Source organism: Oncorhynchus masou, chromosome 21, assembly GCF_036934945.1.
Source record: "Oncorhynchus masou masou isolate Uvic2021 chromosome 21, UVic_Omas_1.1, whole genome shotgun sequence".
Classification (NCBI taxonomy): Eukaryota; Metazoa; Chordata; class Actinopteri; order Salmoniformes; family Salmonidae; genus Oncorhynchus; species Oncorhynchus masou.
In genome coordinates this window covers 47,972,033-47,995,215 of record NC_088232.1, presented here as the reverse complement: position 1 = coordinate 47,995,215, position 23,183 = coordinate 47,972,033, and the positions used below count along the sequence as shown (strand labels likewise).

Here is a 23,183-nt window from a genome sequence, read left to right as displayed (position 1 = left end):
ACACACAGCCTACAAGATGGTAAGAAACTTGACCAGGAAGGAGCAACAAGACACACTAGCGGTACCGTTGCTCCTACGTTACCATGTTAGCATCTATTCTCATGACAAGTGGGTGTTATGAAGAAATCCGTTTCACCTTATTGAAGGTGTCAGTGTAAACCATGATGTGATAGATGGAACCGTAAAAGGCAAGGCCTGTATTATTTACAAAGCGTCTCAGATTGCTGATCTAGGATCAGTTCTGCCTTTTGGATCATGCTGAACAAGATTACATGGACGGGGAGGACCTGATCCTAGATCAGCAGTAACTGAGACTACCCTGAGACACTGTGTGAATACAGATTGTGATGGAAGGGAAAAAGACCCGATGCAGCTGGTCAAGAGGGATCCAAGGCTCCATTAGTTTTGGTAGCTTATCAGTAACAAGAAGTGTTGGGGCTGCTATTTCTGACATCAGAGTGGCTGATAGGTCGAGAGAGAGTCTGTGTAAAGCTTCCCACACCTGCAAAGAACGACCTGTCAGAGGAGCTATTGTGGGGTCTGACTAGCTCTTTGACCTCATCACACGATCATCTCATGAAAACTGGACCAAATATGTGCCACTTCAAAAGAATTGTCAAGGCCAGAGGTGGAATTTAGAAGAAGTTGAATGTCTTAAACTAGATAGTCTATATAGATAATCTATAAAGTCTATAGCTTACAGAGTTGTCCAAAAATAGAGATAGAATCCATCGATCATTCCTCATTGACTTGAATGGGGATGCCTGCTCTAATAAATCTATGTACATGTCTCCAACGCGCTCTCTCTCTCTCTCTCTCTCTCTCTCTCTCTCTCTCTCTCTCTCTCTCTCTCTCTCTCTCTCTTTGTCTCTCTCTCTCTCTCTTTGTCTCTCTCTCTCTCTCTCTCTCTCTCTCTTTGTCTCTTCTTTGTCTCTCTCTCTCTCTCTTTGTCTCCTCTCTCTCTCTCTCTCTCTCTCTCTCTCTCTCTGTCTCTCTGTCTCTCTTGTCTCTCTCTCTTTGTCTCTCTCTCTTTGTCTCTCTCTCTTTTGTCTCTCTCTCTTTGTCTCTCTGTCTCTCTCTTTGTCTCTCTCTCTCTCTCTGTCTCTCTCTTTGTCTCTCTCTCTCTCTCTCTCTTTGTCTCTCTCCTCTTCTCTCTCTCTCTCTCTCTCTCTCTCTTTCTCTCTCGACTAAGTGAAAGAACTCTAAATAACCAGTGTTCCTGAAAAGTGTGCCTTCCAGTGAGCGGAGGAGGAATGTGCCGGATGACAGACTACGTCGCTCCTCATAAGGAATGTTGTTGCATCCCATTAGGGATGAGATTCATCACAGCAAGCAAACAAGAGAGCCGTGCAAAATACATCTGTGATTTTCTGCACTATCCTCAACATCGTCATCACACACACACACACACACACACACACACACACACACACACACACACACACACACACACACACACACACACACACACACACACACACAATCACACACTTAATCAAAGCAAACAAAAGCGAACACACAGAGACGATTCAGGAGACAACAGGCTGCATCACGTATTACAATGCATAATCTCTGCCGTAATAGCTAAATTGTTAAGTTCCCTTTGAAACATGACAGTGTCATCGGTAATGGCTGCCTGCAGCCAGTCAAACATAGACCTAGATAGATATGGCCTTATCTGAGAATGGAGACATGGAGGCATTCCTTCTCTATATAGCCTCGGGGCCACTCCACAGCCAAAGGTAGGGAGCCTGAGATAGGGGTCCACTGACTACCATGTCACCCTAAGGACCCCAAAGGCGCTGTCCGGCCAGATGCCAGGGAGGGCGTACTTCAACCACAACTCTTGAGATGTGTTAGAATGCAAAGCCTATAGAAGCTCCGTCCTTGGAAGTGCATAGATAGGGACAAGGAGGGGGCAGGGACAGGGGGTGGGCAGAGGGACAGGGACACAGAGCTCTGCTGTGTTAGCTAGCTGGGGGGAGGGGCAGTGTGGAGAGACACAGAGCTCTGCTGTGTAAGCTAGCTGGGGGGAGGGGCAGAGGGACAGGGACACAGAGCTCTGTTGTGTTAGCTAGCTGGGGGGAGGTGCAGGGTGTGGGAGAGACAGAGGTGCAGTGTGGAGAGACACAGAGCTCTGCTGTGTTAGCTAGCTAGCTGGAGGGGGGCAGAGGGACAGGGACACAGAGCTCTGCTGTGTTAGCTAGCTGGGGGGCAGTGTGGAGAGACACAGAGCTCTGCTGTGTTAGCTAGCTGGGGGGAGGGGCAGAGGGACAGGGACACAGAGCTCTGCTGTGTTAGCTAGCTAGCTGGGGGGAAAGCGTGGAGAGACACAGAGCTCTGCTGTGTTAGCTAGCTAGCTGGGGGGGAAAGCGTGGAGAGACACAGAGCTCTGCTGTGTTAGCTAGCTAGCTGGGGGGGAAAGCGTGGAGAGACACAGAGCTCTGCTGTGTTAGCTAGCTAGCTGGGGGGGAAAGCGTGGAGAGACACAGAGCTCTGCTGTGTTAGCTAGCTAGCTGGGGGAAAGCGTGGAGAGACACAGAGCTCTGCTGTGTTAGCTAGCTAGCTGGGGGGCAGCGTGGAGAGACACAGAGCTCTGCTGTGTTAGCTAGCTAGCTGGGGGGCAGCGTGGAGAGACACAGCGATGAGCCAGAAATGGAGTGCTGAAAGTGGCACTCTCTCGCCTCTCGCCCCCTAACACCCACAGTAGCCAACAGCTGCACATGGGGGACACAAGATGGCCTTTCATCGAGCCCCCCATCCCCTCCGTCCCATCCCGTCCCCGGTCCCCTTCCCTGTCACTTACCCCCATTCCACCCACCGTCGCTCTGTCCAGGCTCCAGCTGCAGACACTGGGCTCTGTCGTGGCTTGCTGGGGCGATGGGAGATGAGAGAGTGGGAGATGACAGATTGGGAGATGGTGGAGATGTGAGAGGAGGGAGATGAGAGAGGGGGAAGATGAGAGAGGAGGGAGATGAGAGAGGGGGAAGAGAGAGGAGGGAGATGAGAGATGGGAGAGATGAGAGATGGGAGAGATGAGAGAGGAGGGTGGAGATGGAACAGATGAGGGAGGAGGGAGGAGGGGGAGATGAGAGAGGAGGGAGATGAGAGATGGGAGAGATGAGAGATGGGAGGGAGGAGGGAGATGAGAGATGAGAGATGGGAGAGATGAGAGAGGAGGGTGGAGATGGGAGAGATGAGGGAGGAGGGAGATGAGAGATGGGAGAGATGAGAGATGTGAGAGAGGAGGGAGGTGAGAGATGGGAGAGATGAGAGTGGAGGGAGATGAGATATGGGAGAGATGAGAGAGGAGAGAGATGAGAGATGGGAGAGATGAGAGAGGAGGGAGATGAGAGATGAGAGAGGGAGGGAGATGAGAGATGAGAGAGGAGGGAGATGGATGATGGGAGAGATGAGAGATGAGAAAGGAGGGAGAAGAGAGATGGGAGAGATGAGAGAGGAGGGAGATGAGAGATGGGAGAGATGAGAGATGGGAGGGAGATGAGAGATGGGAGAGATGAGAGAGGAGGGAGATGAGAGATGGGAGAGATGAGAGGAGTGAGATGAGAGAGGAGAGGAGATGAGAGATGAGAGAGGAAGGAGATGAGAGATGGGAGAGATGAGGGAGATGAGAGATGAGAGAGGAGGGAGATGAGAGATGGGAGAGATGAGGGAGGAGGGGGAGATGAGAGAGGAGGGAGATGAGAGATGAGAGAGGAGGGAGATGAGAGATGGGAGAGATGAGAGAGGAGGGAGATGAGAGATGGGAGAGATGAGAGGAGTGAGATGAGAGAGGAGGGAGATGAGAGATGAGAGAGGAAGGAGATGAGAGATGGGAGAGATGAGGAGATGAGAGATGAGAGAGGAGGGAGATGAGAGGTGGGAGAGATGAGGGAGGAGGGGGAGATGAGAGAGGAGGGAGATGAGAGATGAGAGAGGAGGGAGATGAGAGATGGGAGAGATGAGAGAGGAGGGATATGAGAGATGGGAGAGATGAGGGAGGAGGGGGAGATGAGAGTGGAGGGAGATGAGAGAGGAGGGAGGTGAGAGATGGGAGATGGGAGAGATGAGAGAGGAGGGAGATGATAGAGGAGGGAGATGAGAGATGATAGAGGAGGGAGATGAGAGAAGGGAGAGATGAGAGAGGAGGGAGATGAGAGATGGGAGAGATGAGGGAGGAGGGGTAGATGATAGAGGAAGGAGATGAGAGAGGAGGGAGGTGAGAGATGGGAGAGATGAGGGAGGAGGTTGGACATGGGAGAGGGGATGCTACTGCTGGAATGGGGGGTTAGGCCCAGCCAGTAGTAGTGAATTATGGTTTGGGAGTGTACCAGTCAACCACAGACTGTAGTCTTTTGTGCCTTTTTTGTGTTCTGTAGAATCTGTTCAATGTATATGATTGATGTGGCTTCTATCTTGTGGATTGTTTCCTTTTCTTGGGGAATGATTGAATTAGGTCTGTGTGTGACCAAACAAGGCAGAGGTGGGAAACTGCGATGCAGCCCACAAAGGAAAGAATTGAACAGATGACAGGGAAGTTGCAACGTGAAAGTAACAGACATAATGATTGAGGATTGCATGAAGACTGAGTCATCCATTTCTATTTCAGACGTTTGAGTATTGAGATTGCGACTGGGATTCCTGTACCACTACATCAAACTACTTAGAACTAGGCTAGTTATTGTGCACAGTGTACTGTTCATCGACATCCGCATTCTAACACAGTGGGTAACCAACACTGACCCTGAAGGACGGGCTACAGGCTTTGTATTTAACCCATCAGATGCTCACGACAGTGACTGACCCGGACCGGGGTTGGTGATTAGCGTTCTTCTAATACAGTAGAAGCAATCTTCTGTGTTAATCTAGTCAAATATCCTCATGCAGTACCTGGGTGTTTGTGTACCAAATTACACCTTATTCCCTATATAGTGCACTACTTTTGACTTATTGGCCCAGGTCGGAAGTAGTGCACTAAAAAGGAATAGGGTGCATTTTTGGGTCATTCACTGTCGTGAAACGGAGGTCTTTTTGGAGGCCATGTGTTATAATGTCTTGCCAATGTCTTGCCTCCCAGCTAGCACATAACATTCTGAGAACTATATGCTTCTTAGAGCTTGGTGAGAGCGTGGTTGTCCTATGGTTATTTTCCAAACAACCTTCCCACAACCCTCTTGGAATGGTGCAGGATAGTTTTTTGGGGGCTTTGGAACATTCTCAGCACATTCTTAAGGAACTTGGCAAAAAAAAACTTCTTGTTATTTCATTACTTTAAAACCTGTTTGGGATAGAGGGCAGTATTTTCTTGTTCGGATGAAAAGCATGCCCAGAGTAAACTGCCTGCTACTCAGGCCCAGAAGCTAATATATGCATTTTATTATTAGTAGATTTGGATAGAAAACACCCTGCAGTTTCTAAAACTGTTTGAATGATGTCTGTGAGTATAACAGAACTCATATGGCAGATGAAAACCTGAGAGAAATCCAACCAGGAAGTGGGAAATCTGAGGTTTGTAGTTTTTCAAGTGATTGCCTATCCAATATACAGTGTAAATGGGTCATATTGCACTTCCTACAGCTTCCACTAGATGTCAACAGCCTTTAGAACCTTGTTTCAGGATTCTACTATGAAGGGGGAGCGAATAAGAGCTGTTTGAATCAGTGGACTGGCAGAAAGCCATTAGTTTAGTCATGTGCGCAGCCGTGAGCACGAGCTCCGTTCCTTTCATTTCAAAAGACAAAGGAATTGTACGGTTGGAATATTATTGAAGATTTATGATAAAAACATCCTAAAGATCGTTTGACATGTTTCTACGAACTATAATGGAATTTTTGACTTTTCGTCTGGACCTAGTGCCTGCACCTTGTGCATTTTGGATTACTGGACTAAACGCGCTAACAAAAAAGAGATATTTGGACATAAAGATTGACTTTATCGAACAAAACAAACATTTATTGTGGAACTGGAATTCCTGGGAGTACATTCTGATGAAGATCATTAAAGGTAAGTGTATATTTATAACGCTATTTTTGACTCCCCAACATGGCGGGTATCTGAATGGCTTGTTTTTGTGGCTGAGCGCTGGACTCAGATTATTGCATGGTGAGCTTTTTCCGAAAATCTTTTTTGAAATCTGACACAGCTGTTGCATTAGGAAGAGGGATATCTTTAGCTCTAACTACAACACTTGTTTCCTTTATCAAAGTTTATGATGAGTATTTCTGTAAATTGATGTGGCTCTGCAAATTCGCCGGATGTTTTCAAGGCACAACATTACTGAACATAACGCGCCAATGTAAACTGAGATTTTTGGATATAAATATGAACTTTATTGAACAAACATACATGTATTGTGTAACATGAAGTCCTATGAGTGCCATCTGATAAAGATCATCAAAGGTTAGTGATTCATTTTATCTCCATTTCTGCTTTTTGTGACTCCTATCTCTGGCTGGAAAATGGCTGTATGTTTTTGTGACTAGGCGCTGACCTAACATAATCATATGGTGTGCTTTCTCTGTAAAGCCTTTTGAAATCGGACACGGTGGCTAGATTAACAAGAAGTTAAGCTTTAATTTGGTGTGTTGCACTTGTGAATGTATGAAAGTTAAATATTTTCTAAAACATATTTTTGAATTTCGCACTCTGCCATTTCAGCGGATGTTGTCGAACGTTCAGAAACAACATTCGTCTGTGGGAATTTCAGTACGTCAGTATAACGTTTCCTACAGGTTTCCTCATGGTTCTATTTAAAGTTCTGTTCTCAAATTGTTACAAGAAAATTAAGAACAAATTCCATAAAAAAAAAAACTTTTGTAATGTTCAGAGAACGTTCCAAGAATGTTTAAAAAGAATAATACATTCTGTTCTCAGAACGTTAAAGGGATAATCCACCCCAAGAAATAAAAATCATGAAACTCCTTTCAATTTGGTGAAGGCCTCTGTTCTATCAGTGGGTAAAATAAAACATTCCCCCATAATGTATTTTCTAAGTGGTCCAACTGTGAAATCAGGAAATCGTGGGCAGAGACGAACTGCAAGATGAACTTGGTGAGATATCCCTATATTGATAGCGCTGGGACTACCCATTCATCAAATGTATGCACACATGACTAAGTTGTTTTGGAAAAAAGCATCTGATAAATGGCTCATTTAGAAAACAGAAGATTATTGGTTTGAATCTCTCTGATGCCATGTCACAATAAAAACCTGTTTTGCCATGATTAATGCCTAAGGAAAGGAATTTCCATGTGTCCTTATCTGTGTTTGAAGCTCATAAAACGTGCCAGGAAAACTTTGAAGGAAACCAGAGTAAGATGCTCTCAGAACCTTCCTACAACCGAAAAAATAAACTTTCCCAGAACAGGTGAAATGTTCATTTCTGTTCTCAGAACGTTTAAAAAAAAAATACCGTTTTACCCGATCAGGAAACATATGGCCTCATTCCCACAACCAATGTGAAACCAAAAACACACCTTTCTACAACTTCCAAGGAACCAAATGTGCTAGCTGGATGTACTCTGCCTCAGTGCTGGCTTCCTGTTAGAGGTCAGACCCTATCAGCCAGCCAGCAGCCTGGGCAGGGAGCAGGCACAGCCGAGCCAGGTAAAAGGGGGCTGCAATAATGAACGCCAGGCCAGACCGAGGCAGCAGCCAGCTTAGACAGGGCAGTATCAGGCAGAGATAAACTATTCCTGGTGGGGCTCGCTGGGCCTGAGATACAGCGGCTCAAAACAGTTTGGGGATTGATTTGACAGCTAATATACAGAGGAGATATGCATAAGGCTTTGGAGCTAATAAGACAGGCTTTCTGTTCTTCTCCCATCGCTCTCTGCTTTCTGTTCTCACCCCATCTCTTTCTCACCTTTCTGTTCTCCCTCTCTCTCTCCTTTCAGTTCTCCCCCCTCTCTATATTCTGTTCTCCCCACTCTCTCCTTTCTGTTCTCCTCTCTCTCTCCTTTCTGTCTCCCTCATCTCTCTATGCTTTCTGTTCTCCCCTCTCTATATTCTGTTCTCCCCCTCTCTCTCCCTTCTGTTCTCCCATCTCTCTCCTTTCTGTCTCCCCCATCTCTCTCTCCTTTCTGTTCTCCCCCCTCTCTATATTCTGTTCTCCCCTCTCTCTCCTTTCTGTTCTCCTCTCTCTCTCCTCTTTCTGTTCTCCCCACTCTCTCCTTTCTGTTCCTCCCACTCTCTCCTCTCTGTTCTCCCATCTCTCTCTCCTTTCTGTTCTCCTCTCTCTCTCTCCTTTCTGTTCTCCTCTCTCTCTCTCCTTTCTGTCTCCACCATCTCTTTTTGCTTTATGTCCTCCCCCTCTCTCCTTTCTGTTCTCTCTCTCTCTTCTTTCTGTTCTCTCCCTTCTCGCTCATTTCTATTCTCCCCCTCTCTCTCCGTAGTGTTACAGTGGGGCAAAAAAGTATTTAGTCAGCCACCAATTGTGCAAGTTCTCCCACTTAAAAAGATGAGAGAGGCCTGTAATGTTCATCATAGGTACACTTCAACTATGACAGACAAAATGAGAAAAACAAATCCAGAAAATCACATTGTAGGATTTTTAATGAATTTATTTATGTCTACCTCTCTCTCTCCTTTCTCTTCTCCCCTCTCTCTCCTTTCTGTTCTTTCTCCCTCTCTCCTTTCTGTTCTTTCTCCCTCTCTCCTTTCTGTTCTTTCTCTCTCTCTCCTTTCTGTTCTTTCTCCCTCTCTCCTTTCTGTTCTTTCTCCCTCTCTCCTTTCTGTTCTTTCTCCCTCTCTCCTTTGTTCTTTCTCTCTCTCTCTCCTTTCTGTTCTCCCTCTGTCTCTCTCCTTTCTGTTCTCCCTCTCTCTCTCCTTTCTGTTCTCCCCTCTCTCTCCTTTCTGTTCTCCCTCTCTCTCTCCTTTCTGTTCTCCCTCTCTCTCTCCTTTCTGTTCTCCCTCTCTCTCTCCTTTCTGTTCCTTCCCCCTCTCTCTCTCCTTTCTGTTCCTTCCCCCCTCTCTCTCTCCTTTCTGTTCTCCCTCTCTCTCTCCTTCCTGTTCTCCCTCTCTCTCCTTTCTGTTCCTTCCCCCTCTCTCTCTCCTTTCTGTTCTCCCTCTCTCTCTCCTTCCTGTTCTCCCTCTCTCTCTCCTTTCTGTTCCTTCCCCCTCTCTCTCTCCTTTCTGTTCCCCCCCTCTCCTTTCTGTTCTCTCTCTCTCTCCCTCCTTTCTGAGATTGAGTTGATTTATTCTTGCTCACAGATAAAACTGAAGAAATGCAGAATTTACATGACTAATCATTTTATTATTTATTTATTTTACCTTTATTTAACTAGACAATTAAATAATTGCAAAACATTTAAAAGACAATACATAATAGGTGACATAAATAGAATATTGAATAATTGAAAACATTGCAAGGCATTTTTCATGATAGAAATGTTAATTTTCAAATGTGATTTAAAAAATATATAATTTGTGGGAGAACCATTGAAGACGTGGAGTTATGACACGGTCTGATAGCAGTGGGCAGAGTTGCGTTTCACATGCAGACGTACAGGCAGTTATACAGCACAGTTATAGAGGACAGTTATACAGGACAGTTATACAGGACAGTTATACAGGACAGTTATACAGGACAGTTATACAGGACAGTTATACAGGACAGTTATACAGGATCATTCTATGGGTTTCCCCCCTCACTCTCCTTTCTGTCTGTCTCCCTCTCTCTCTGCTTTCTGTTCTCTTCCTCTCTCTCTGCTTTCTGTTAGGCCTCTCTCTCCTTTCTGTCTCGCTCTCTCTCTGCTTTCTGTTCTCTCCCTTCCCTCTACATTCTATTCTCCCTCTCTCTGCTTTCTGTTCTCTCCCTTCTCTCTCCATTCTATTCTCCCTCTCTCTGCTTTCTGTTCTCTCCCTTCGCTCTACATTCTATTCTCCCTCTCTCTCCTTTCTGTTCTCTCCCCTCTCTCTCCATTCTATTGTCTTCTTCTGGTGGTGTAGCTGTAGAGCCAGGCTAGTAAGTATCACCATCTGTCTTCTTCTGGTGGTGTAGCTGCAGAGCCAGGCTAGTAAGCATCAGCCCCGGTCTTCTCCCCCTGGTAGAGCTGTAGAGCCAGGCTAGTAAGCATCACCATCTGTCTTCTCCCCCTGGTAGAGCTGTAGAGCCAGGCTAGTAACCATCACCTTCTGTCTTCTCCCCCTGGTAGAGCTGTAGAGCCAGGCTAGTAACCATCACCATCTGTCTTCTCCCCCTGGTAGAGCTGTAGAGCCAGGCTAGTAACCATCACCATCTGTCTTCTCCCCCTGGTAGAGCTGTAGAGCCAGGCTAGTAACCATCACCATCTGTCTTCTTCTGGTGGTATAGCTGCAGAGCCAGGCTAGTAACCATCACCCCCGGTCTTCTCCCCCTGGTAGAGCTGTAGAGCCAGGCTAGTAAGCATCACCATCTGTCTTCTCCCACTGGTAGAGCTGTAGAGCCAGGCTAGTAACCATCACCCTCTGTCTTCTCCCCCTGGTAGAGCTGTAGAGCCAGGCTAGTAAGCATCACCATCTGTCTTCTCCCCCTGGTAGAGCTGTAGAGCCAGGCTAGTAACCATCACCTTCTGTCTTCTCCCCCTGGTAGAGCTGTAGAGCCAGGCTAGTAACCATCACCATCTGTCTTCTCCCCCTGGTAGAGCTGTAGAGCCAGGCTAGTAACCATCACCATCTGTCTTCTTCTGGTGGTGTAGCTGTAGAGCCAGGCTAGTAAGCATCACCATCTGTCTTCTCCCCCTGGTAGAGCTGTAGAGCCAGGCTAGTAACCATCACCATCTGTCTTCTTCTGGTGGTGTAGCTGTAGAGCCAGGCTAGTAAGCATCACCATCTGTCTTCTCCCCCTGGTAGAGCTGTAGAGCCAGGCTAGTAACCATCACCATCTGTCTTCTTCTGGTGGTAGATCTGTAGAGCCAGGCTAGTAACTATCACCATCTGTCTTCTCCCCCTGGTAGAGCTGTAGAGCCAGGCTAGTAACCATCACCATCTGTCTTCTTCTGGTGGTAGATCTGTAGAGTCAGGCTAGTAACCAACACCATCTGTCTTCTCCCCCTGGTAGAGCTGTAGAGCCAGGCTAGTAACCATCACCATCTGTCTTCTCCCCCTGGTAGAGCTGTAGAGCCAGGCTAGTAACCATCACCATCTGTCTTCTCCCCCTGGTAGAGCTGTAGAGCCAGGCTAGTAACCATCACCCTCTGTCTTCTCCCCCTGGTATAGCTGCAGAGCCAGGCTCATAACCATCACCCCCGGTCTTCTCCCCCTGGTATAGCTGCTGAGCCAGGCTAGTAACCATCACCCTCTGTCTTCTCCCCCTGGTATAGCTGCTGAGCCAGGCTAGTAAGCATCACCCCCGGTCTTCTCCCCCTGGTATAGCTGCTGAGCCAGGCTAGTAACCATCACCCCCGGTCTTCTCCCCCTGGTATAGCTGCTGAGCCAGGCTAGTAACCATCACCCCCGGTCTTCTCCCCCTGGTATAGCTGCTGAGCCAGGCTAGTAACCATCACCCCCGGTCTTCTCCCCCTGGTATAGCTGTAGAGCCAGTCTAGTGATGTTGCAGGAGCTTTGTGTGATCTACTCCATCAAAGGCTTTGGACATATCAACAAGTAACACCCTCATTATAGTTGCTTTTTTGGATTCTGTAGCTGTCAGCCAGGAGCATGTGGCTTTCACAAGGGCGGTAGCCCTAGGACCATGCCTCAGGACTTCCTGGCCTGATGACTCCTTGCTTACCCCAGTCCACCTGGCCGTGCTGCTGCTCAAGTTTCAACTGATCTGCCTGCGGCTATGGAACCCTGACCTGTTCACCGGACGTGCTACCTGTTCCAGACCTGCTGTTTTCAACTCTCTAGAGACAACAGGAGCTGTAGAGATACTCTGAATGATCGGCTATGAAAAGCCAACTGACATTTACTCCTGAGGTGCTGACTTGCTGCACCCTCGACAACCACTGTGATTATACATTTGAACATCTTGGCCATGTTCTGTCATAATCTCCACCCGGCACAGCCAGAAGAGGACTGGCCACCCCTCGTAGCCTGGTCCCTCTCTAGGTTTCTTCCTAGGTTTTGGCCTTTCTAGGGAGCTTTTCCTAGCCACCGTGCTTCTACACCTGCATTGCTTGCGGTTTGGGGTTTTAGGCTGGGTTTCTGTACAGCACTTGGAGATATCAGCTGATGTAAAAAGAGCTTTGTAAATACATTTGATTGATTGATTGATTGATAGTAGTGCTGGACTTTTGTAGGTTTGCATGCAGATTATTGCACTCAGATAAAACTTGGCATGAGGTTGTTTTTGATTAAGTTCTCCTGGAATTTTCCAAGGGATGAAGTTCGAGAGATGGGCCTCCAGTCACTCGTTGTACATGGGTGTGACACTTTAGGTATGGGGACACACATTGTCAGTCTTCCAGACAGCAGGAACAGCCCCCTGCCAGTAGGTGGTGTTAACTATGTGTGTGATGACAGGGGCTAGATCTTCTTCATGCTCTTTAACCAGTCAGGCTGGACTGCCACCAGGCCCACACGCTTTACGTGGGTTCAGTCTGGTCAGAGCTTGATCTGGCCAATGCTGCATCTCAACCTGCCTTGTAGGCACGGGCAGGGGTAAGATGGCAAGAGGTGTGGTGCTTGTCCATGCTTCAGCAAAAAAAATACATTAAAAACTTCAGCGACATCGTTGCCTTCAGATCCCTCCACCTGTATTCTCCCTCCTGATGTTTTCTTTTGTCCCAGTCCTTTGTTAATGAAGTCCCATCTTCCCTTTGGATTTTTCTTCTTTAGGTTCTGGATTTCAGTTTTGGAGTAGTTTGTCTTTGCTTCTTTGATAAACGTTTGCACCATTTCATTGTTTGACCCCACCTGTTGAAAATCTTCTGTCTTTTCCTGATGGCGGCCGTTATTCCTGATGTTGAGTTTGGGGAGAACAGCAGACATTTGTGATCATTGGATCCGAGAGGAGCAATCACGGTGGGGTTGTTGTAGTGATTCTTCATCTTGGTAATGATCAGATCTAGGATGGAGTCCACTCTGACCTCGTCTTTGACCACTTGTTCCATGTCTGGATGGGAGTTTGTCAGCATCTTGATGGGCAGATGATTAAAGTCTCCACAGAATGAGACCCATTTGGGCAGAGGACATCCTGATCACATGGACAGTGTTGATGAGATAATCCACAGTGTTCTGCTGAAGTGTTTTCTCATTTGCCCATGGTGGATGGTAGAGTACTCCCACTACCAGAGTTGAGACTGAGCTGAAGCCAAATACATTCAAATTCCTCAATCCTTTGGTCTCCGGGGGATTTCTGGACGTAATTTGCGACATCCCATAATTCAGTTAGAGCTCATTGCGTTAAACATTATAAAATGAACTTGAGCGATTGTGTTTTTATGTATTTTTTTAGGTCTGTTACCGTCTAATGTCAGCATTTTCCTCTGTCTGCCCTTACCAGATGTAGTCCCCCTCACCCGGCTTCTTGCACGCATTATCGCGAAGCACTGAAGTTCGTCTTGTGCCAGGGGAAGTGCATGTTTTTTGTAAATCCGTAGAAAATGTGATGAGTATTCCAAAATGTTTCTATACTCCATTGTTGGAGCCATGCTGTTCTCCCCACTCTCTCCTTTCTGTTCTCCCCTCTCTCTCCTTTCTGTTCTCCCCTCTCTCTCTTCTCTGTTCTCCCCTCTCTCTCCTCTCTGTTCTCCCCTCTCTCCTTTCTGTTCTCCCCTCTCTCTCTCCTTTCTGTTCTCCCCTCTCTCTCTCCTTTCTGTTCTCCCCTCTCTCTCCTCCCCTCTCTCTCCTCTCTGTTCTCCCCTCTCTCTCCTCTCTGTTCTCCCCTCTCTCTCTCCTTTCTGTTCTCCCCTCTCTCTCTCCTTTCTGTTCTCCCCCCTCTCTCCTCCCCTCTCTCTCCTCTCTGTTCTCCCCTCTCTCTCCTCTCTGTTCTCCCCTCTCTCTCTCCTTTCTGTTCTCCCCTCTCTCTCTCCTTTCTGTTCTCCCCTCTCTCTCCTCCCCTCTCTCTCCTCTCTGTTCTCCCCTCTCTCTCCTCTCTGTTCTCCCCTCTCTCTCTCCTTTCTGTTCTCCCCTCTCTCTCCTCCCCTCTCTCTCCTTTCTGTTCTCCCCGCTCTCTCCTCTCTGTTCTCCCATCTCTCTCTCCTTTATGTTCTCCCCCATCTCTCTCTCCTTTCTGTTCTCCCATATCTCTCTCCTCTCTGTTCTCCCATATCTCTCTCCTTTCTGTTCTCCCATATCTCTCTCCTTTCTGTTCTCCCATCTCTCTCTCCTTTCTGTTCTCCCATCTCTCTCCTTTCTGTTCTTCCCCATCTCTCTCTCCTTTCTGTTCTTCCCCATCTCTCTCTCCTTTCTGTTCTCCCATCTCTCTCCTTTCTGTTCTCCCATCTCTCTCCTTTCTGTTCTCCCCCATCTCTCTCTCCTTTCTGTTCTCCCCCATCTCTCTCTCCGTTCTGTTCTCCCATCTCTCTCTCCTTTCTGTTCTCCCATCTCTCTCCTTTCTGTTCTTCCCCATCTCTCTCCTTTCTGTTCTTCCCCATCTCTCTCCCTTTCTGTTCTTCCCCATCTCTCTCTCCTTTCTGTTCTCCCATCTCTCTCCTTTCTGTTCTCCCATCTCTCTCCTTTCTGTTCTCCCCCATCTCTCTCTCCTTTCTGTTCTCCCATCTCTCTCTCCTTTCTTCCCTTGCATTTCTACTCCTATCTCTCTTTTTATTCTCCCCCAGCACTAAAATGGCAACAAGATAATGTAACATAATTAAAGACACAAGAGATTCAAATTCGATATTGATTAATAAACTAAAGCCCCATGTTCAGGCCCTGTTTAAGCCCCTTTTCAGGCCCTGTTTAAGCCCCCTTTTCAGGCCCCGTTTAAGCCCCTTTTCATGCCCTGTTTAAGCCCCCTGTTCAGGCCCTGTTTAAGCCCTGTGTTTAAGTGATTGATTCACAATGCCACTCTTCTTTTACATTCTACTGACACCGATGGATGAATGGCGTTTTGGGGCTTGTCTGAGCCGAGCTGTCGGTCTGCTTTTCATCGTCTGGTTGTGAATGGGACCGTGTCAACGCTTTAAGGCTTGACAGTGCCTGCCTATCGGATGCCAATCTGGAGACGCCGTGTGTCACATAGGATAGGGGTGAATCTGAAGGACGTTGGTTGTCCTCTAGTCTAAAGCCAATACATTGATGGAAGAAGGAAAAGTGAAAATGGCTTTCAATATCGAGCGTTTAGTTAGATGAAAGAGGAGGAGAACACGACTCAGGGTCAAACATGATGGATTATGGGACAATCAGGGGACGTATGGACAAAAATAAGCTTTTATAGTGAGTACTAGCGAGCACACACACACACACACACACACACATGCCCGCACACACACACACACACACACACACACATGCCCGCACACACACACACACACACACACACACGCACACTTTCTATTGCTCTCGATCAATCAGTCTCTCTTCTCTCATCTCCGTGTCTGCTCCGCTGAGACCAGACAAGTTTCAACGGGGGCGCAATGGATTATGGTCATTGTAGTAAATTACCATGTGTTCTGCACAAAAATATGTTAATATTGTCCTGTTGAGAAACTACAACTCCCTACTACATCCCACAGTTCAGGCTTGATCTGATTGAGCTCACAGAAAAAAAAGGGACTAAAAGGAATTCAAATTCTTGAAACGACGTTGGTGCGCCAGGCACCTATTACCATACCCCGTTACCCCGTTCAAAGGCACTTAAATACTTTGTCTTGCCCATTTAACCTCAATGGCACACATACACAATCCAATTGTCTTAAAGCTTACAAATCATTCTTTAACCTGTCTCCTCCACTTTATCTACAATGATTGAAGAGTATTTAACAGGTGAGATCCATAAAGGATCATAGGATTCACCTGGTCAGTCTATGTCATGGAACGACCTGGTGTTGTTTTGTACACTAATGATATTTATTTAGAGCGTTTTTCTTTATTGTTACTATGTTTTACATTGTAGAATAATAGTCAAGACATCAATACTATGAAATAACACATATGGAATCATGTAGTAACCAAAAAATGTGTTAAACTCTCTTGGGTAGGAGGCAGGATTTTCACCTCCAGATGAAAAGTGTGCCCAAAGTAAACTGCATGTTACTCAGGGCCAGAAGCTAGGATATGCATATAATAGATGGTAGATTTGGATAGAAAACACTCTAAAATTTCCAAAACTGTTACAATAATGTATGTGAGTATAATAGAACTCATATGGCAGGCAAGAACCTGAGAAAAATCCATCCATCCATCCATTGCCTATAGAGAATCCAATGGATTAGGAATCAGATTGCAGTTCCTATGGCTTCCACTAGATGTCAACAGTCTTTAGACATGGTTTCAGGCTTTTATTTTGAAAAACGATGTGTAAAAAGCCATTTTGGTCAGAGGTCAGAGGAAGTTTGCAGACCTGATTTGTTATTTTTGCTTTCTATTGAAAACGGTATTGTCCGGTTGAAATATTATTGATTATAAAGACAGTAAACAACCTGAGGATTAATTATAAGTATCGTTTGACATGTTTTGACGAACTTTACCGGTACTTTTAGTATGTATTTTTCTGCCTGTTGTGACCGCCTTGGAGCCATTGGATTACTGAACAAAACGCGCCAACAAAACTGAGTTTTTGGGACATAAAGAGGGAAGAAAACGATAATTTACTGTGTAACTGGGAGTCTTGTGAGTGCAACCATATGAAGATCATCAAAGGTAAGTGATTAATTTTATCGCTATTTCTGACTTTAGTGACTCCTCTACTTGGCTGGTAAATGTCTGCATGCTTTTTTACACGGGGAGCTGTCCTTAGATAATCACATGGTATGCTTTCGCAGTAAAGCCTTTTTGAAATCTGACACCGTGGCTGGATTAACAAGAAATTAATCTTTAAACCGATGTGTAACAAGTATATTTTATGAATGCTTATTATTTGTATTCCTGTATTTTGAATTTGGCCCTCTAGCGTCCCACATACCCTAGAGAGGTTTTAAACAAATCTAAATACATTTGCCACCCTTTTCCTTGATGACAGCTTTGCACACCCTTGGCATTCTCTCAACCAGCTTCATGAGGTAGTTACCTGGAATGCATTTAAATTATCAAGTGTGCCTTGTTAAAAGTTAATTTATGGAATTTCTTTCCTTCTTATTGTGTCTGAGCCAATCAGTTAGGGGGGTGAGGGTGGTATACATTTGGCCCTATTTGGTAAAATACCAAGTTCATATTATGGCTAGAACAGGACAAATAAGCAAAGAGAAATGACAGTCTATTATTACTTAAAGACATGGTCAGTCAATCCGGAACATTTCAAGTACTTTGAAAGTTTCTTCAAGTGCAGTCGCAAAAACCATCAAATGCTATGATGCAGTTGGCTCTCATGAGGACCGGCACAGGAAACGAAGACCCAGAGTTACCTCTGCTGCAGAAGATAAGTTCATTAGAGTAACCAGACTCAGAAATTGCAGCCTGAATAATTGCTTCAGAGTTCAAGTAACAGACACATCTCAACATCAACTGTTCAGAGGAGACTGTGTGAATCAGGCCTCATGGCTGAATTTCTTCAAATTAACCACTACTAAAGGACACCAATAAGAAGAAGAGACTTTCTTGGGCCAAGAAACACAAGCAATTGGCATTAGACCGGTGGAAATCTGTCCTTTGGTTTTGAGATTTTTGGTTCCAACCATCGTGTCTTTTTGAGACGCAGAGTAGGTGAACGGATGATCTCTGCATGTGTGGTTCCCACCGTGAAACATGGAGGAGGAGGTGTAGGGGTGCTTTGCTGGTGACACTGTCTGTTATTTATTTAGAATAAAGGCACACAACCAGCATGGCTACCACAGCATTCTGCAGCAATAGGCTATCCCATCTGCTTTGTGCTTGGTGGGACTATCATTTGTTTTTGTTGGGACAATGACCCAACACACCTCCAGGCTGTGTAATGGCTATTTGATGATGAAGTGCAACGTCAGATGACCTGGCCTCCACAATCATCCGACCTCAAGCCAATCGAGATGGTCTGGACTACAGAGTGAAAAGCAGCCAACAAGTGCTCAGCATATGTGGAAACTCCTTCAAGACTGTTAGAAAAGCATTCCAGGTGAAGCTGGTTGAGAGAATGCCAATTGCGTGCAAAGCTGTCATCAAGGCAAAGGTTAGCTACTTTGAAGAATCTATAATCGGAAAAAAATATAGATTTTATTAACACTTTTTTAGTTACTACATGATTCCATATGTGTTATTTCATAGTTTTTATGGCTTCATTATTATTCTACAATGTAGAAAATAGTAAAAATAAAAGAAAAACCCTTGAAAGAGTAGGTATGTCCAAACTTTTTGACTGGTACTGTATATTCCGGTCTTTGACATTGCTCGTTCTGATATTTGTTATTTTGTATTTTTCTGGATTTTGTGTTTATTGTTTTTATTGCTAGGTATTACTGCACTGTTGGAGCTAGAAACACAAGAATTTCACTGCACCTGCCATAACATCGTCAAATTTGTATACACGACCAATGAACTTTGATTTGATTTCAGCGCTTTACCATCAATTACCTTAGATCCTGGAAACGGAAGAGCGGGAGCGTTCCTGGAAGATGCTGTGTGAGGCCTGTGGGTCAACTTGAAGCTCACATCGACTACGCCAAAAGAATAGCCTACAAAATCAACGCAAACTGCCCTTCCACCATATAGGCTACAAACATGAACAGTATTCACTCTGGCCATCACTCAAATACATGCATACTGTTATAAGGATAATTTAGTTGCGAATGGCATCCTGCAGTACCCCGGTCGCCCTTCAACTTGAGATTCTCAATGAGAGGGGGCAGCACAGCTAGCCTGCAACGTCACTTCCTGCAGTAGCTTAAACTGAGCATGTTATGTCTCTATGAAATGGCATCTTAAAACCTCTTGGTGACAGGGGGGCAGTATTGAGTAGCGTGGATGAATAAGGTCCTGAATAAGGTGCTGTTGACAATTTGACAATTTGGCGGGTATGGCTTACCTTTGTGGCTGAACGCTGTTCTCAGATTATTGAATACTGTGCTTTTGCCGTAAAGCTTTTTTGAAATCTGACAGCGGTTGCATTAAAACAAGTTTATCTTTCATGTAAAACATGTATATTTCATCAAAGTTTATCAAAGTTTATGATGAGTATTTATGTTATTTGATGTGGCTCTCTGCAATTTCTCCGGGTGTTTTGGAGGCATTTCTGAACATGGTGCCAATGTAAACTGAGGTTTTTGGATATAAATATGAACTTGATCGAACAACACATACATGTATTGTGTAACATTGAGTCCTGGGAGTGTCATCTGATGAAGATTAGGTTAGTGATTAATTGAATCTATATTTCTGCTTTTTGTGACACCTCTCTTTGGTTGGAAAATGGCTGAATGATTTCTGTGACTAGTTGCTGACCTAACAAAATGATATTTTCTGCTTTCCCCTGAAAAGCCTTTTTGAAATCGGACACCGTGGTTGGATTAAAGAGAAGTGTATCTTTAAAATGATGTAAAATACTTGTATGATTGAAGGAATTTTAATTATGAGATTTCTGTTTTGAATTTGGTTCCCTGCAATTTCACTGGTTGTTGGCGAGGTGGGACGCTAGCGTCCCGAACGATCCCAGAGAGGTTAACCGACTTCCTTGGCTTCAAATTCCCTATTGAGTCATCACATAGGCATGAATGGTGTCACGTGATTGATGGCTTTGTCCAATTCATATACAGTCATTGGCTAGCACTCAGATACATACAATAGTGTCCTTTAGCACAACACCAACGTCATCAAGAGGTCCGGAACTGCTGGTGTACACTCTAGGTAATGTAGGACAGTGATTTTGCAGGGTCGCGGGTTCAAAGTAACCAAGTAGAGTGTAGAGAATCACTGTACCATCTAAACAACTGTGAAATATATTTTCCGTAATTGAAGATATTGTATTTTTAGTTGTTTGAAGCTGGTGTAAAAAACTGAAAGTAAAGACTTAAGAACAGAAAGCATAGAAATAGAGCACATACTGTAGAACCGATCTACCGCTTGTTAGATTTGCTTTCAATAACATATCTATAACTCATATTTCTATGTGAATTCGGTCAGGTCGCCCAAAAAAGGTACATAGTGCATTTAATGTAAATAAATAATTGAAACCAAAATCGAAAACCGTGGTTACTTTTTTAATAATCAAACCGAAATGACCTCGAAAAAAACTTAATCGTTCAAAATACCCATCAAACATACTGCCATACTGTAACGATCTATAAGGTGAGGATAGAGGATAGGTAGGATCTGTCTGTAGTAAGGCACCAGGGCCTCTCCAGACGCCACCAGGTGCTGCAGCATCTTCAACATGGTGCAGACCGTGTGTTCAGAGCATCTGTGGGGACAGAGAGGAAGGGCACCATAAAAATAGAATGTTAAGTTATGAGTATACTAAATATACCTGCCGCAACCCATAGCCATACGCAGGTTGGCGTTTATTGGGATGAATCTTGTCCTGGAGGCAGAGCTGAGTGATTTCCACTAGATTTACCAGCTGCAGTCTGTATATCGTAACAGTTAATTAATAGAAATTGCTTGTTGGTCTCAATTTAAGGTTAGGGTTAGGCATAGTGTTAGCAGTGGGGTTAAGGTTTCAAATCTGACTTTGTGACTGTGCCAGTGTAACAGTGTAGATTCCGTCCCTCTCCTTGCCTCGAACGAGGGACCCTCGGCACACATCGACAACAGGCACCCTTGAAGGATGGTTACCCATCGCCCCACAAAAGCCGCTGCCCTTGCAGAGCAAAGGAACAACTACTTCAAGGTCTCAGAGCGAGTGACGTCACCGATTGAAACGCTATTAGCGCGCACCCTGCTAACTAGCTAGCCATTTCACATCGTTTACACCAGCTAGTGACTACCCTGCAGAATTACCTCCAGTACGAGTCATACTTTGAGTTGAATGGGGATGGGTGTTCTAGTCATTACATTTATATGGAGTGCACACATGATAGATGTCGTAAGTTAGAGGTCAGGAAGAGAGGGTAGTGTGTGAGCACTACTTGTTTTCGTAGAGGCTTTCCCTAGGGAGGTGTGTGATTGGGAAGGAGCAATTAAACCCTCCTATGGTAAAGTCGAAGTAGTGATCCTATACATATCATGGTAAATTTAATCACAGCATGTACTGAACACACACACATGTAAACACACAGGTAAAAAAAACACACAGAAAAGACCAAGAAAGAGGTCACGCAGAATTCACACTCCCTCCACTGAAATCAATGTTTTTTGTTACTGGGCTTTGACTTATAATGGCATGGCTGCAATCAGAGGTTTGAAAAGGTACAAGTGAGAGCCAATCACAGAGCAATTTGGCCGACAGCTGCACTTAACTCCATCTCCCGCTGATAGGGAGAACAAAAGAGAGAACAAAAGAGAGAGAAAGAGAGGCAAACATCAAATCAAATGTTCTTTTTCACATGCTTCACATGCTTGGGAAACAACAGGTGTAGACTAACAGTGAAATGCTTACTTATGGGCCCTTCCCAACAATAGAGAGAGAGAAATATAGACAAAGGACTAAACCAAGGATTTAGTACAGAATGAGAAACAATAACTTGGCTTTACATTGCATTCGGAAAGTATTCAGACCCCTTGACTTTTTCTACATGTTTGTTACATTATAGCTTTATTCTAAAATGGATGAAATAGTTTTTTTTCTTCCCAATCATGAATCTATACACCATAATGGCACAGCAAAAACAGGTTGTAAGATTTTTTTTCTATTTAAAAAATTGCAAAGAATGTAATATCACATTTCCATACGTATTCAGACCCTTTACTCAGTACTTTGTTCAAGCACCTTTGGCAGCGATTACAGCCTCAAGTCTTCTTGGGTATGACGCTACAAGCTTGTCACACCTGTATTTGGGGAGTTTCTCACATTATTCTCTGTAGATCCTCTCAAGCTTTGTCAGGTTGGATGGGGAGCATCGGCTGCACAGCTAATTTCAGGTCTCTCCAGAAATGTTCGATCAGGTTCAAGTCTGGGCTCTGGCTGGGCAACTCTAGGACATTCAGAGACTTGTCCCGAAGCCACTCCTGCATTGTCTTGGCTGTGTGCTTAGGGTCATTGTCCTTTTGGAAGTTGAACCTTCGCCCCAGTCCGAGGGTCTGAGAGCTCTGGAGCAGGTTTTCATCAAGGATCTCTCTATACTTTGCGCCGTTCATCTTTTTCTCAATCTTGACTAGTCTCCCAGTCCCTGCCACTGTAAAACATTCCCACAGCATGATGCTGCCACCACCATGCTTCACCATTTGGTCACCTCCCTGACCAAGGCCCTTCTCCCCCGATTGCTCAGTTTGGCCGGGCAGCCAGCTCTAGGAAGAGTCTTGGTGGTTCTAAACTTCTTCCATTTAAGAATGATGGAGGCCGCTGTGTTCTTGGGGACCTTCAACACTGCAGACATTTGTTGGTACCGATCCCCAGATCTGTGTCTCGACACAATCCTGTCTCGGAGGTCTACGGACAATTCCTTCGACCTCATGGCTTGGTTTTGCTCTGACATGAACTGTCAACTGTGGTACCTTATATAGACAGGTGCGTGCCTTTCCAAATCATGTCCAATCAATTGAATTTACCACAGGTGGACTCCAATCAAGTTGTATAAACATCAAGGATGATCAATGGAAACAGGATGCACCTGAGCTCAATTACGAGTCTCATAACAAAGGGTCTGAATACTTATGTAAATACGGTGTTTCTATTTTAAATTTTTAATACATTTGCAAAAATGTCTAAAAAACTGTTTTCACTTTGTCATGACGGGGTATTCTGTGTAGATTGCTGAGGATTGTTTTTATTTAATCAATTTTTTGAACAAGACTGCAACGTAACAAAATGTGGAAAAAGTCAAGGGGTCTGAATACCTCCCAAAGGCACTGTAGCTACCTCAAATACCTCATACGTCTGCACATTGATCTGGTACTGGTCATGTCTGTATATATCTCCACTCTTGTTTGCATTTCACGGTAAAGTCTACACCTGTTGTTTTCGGCGCATGGGACAAATACTATTTGAATGTATTTTATTTTCAAAAAACATTAGGAACACCTGCTCTTTCATGACATTAATCAGGTGAATCCAGGTGTAAACTATGATCCCTTAATGATGTCACCTGTTAAATCTA

General features: G+C 45.0%; 1 pseudogene; it reads right to left on the bottom strand.

Annotated features, from left to right (window-relative positions):
• Positions 1-23,183, bottom strand: part of LOC135507518 (parkin coregulated gene protein-like) — a 199,267-nt pseudogene that overhangs the window by 145,463 nt on the left and 30,621 nt on the right.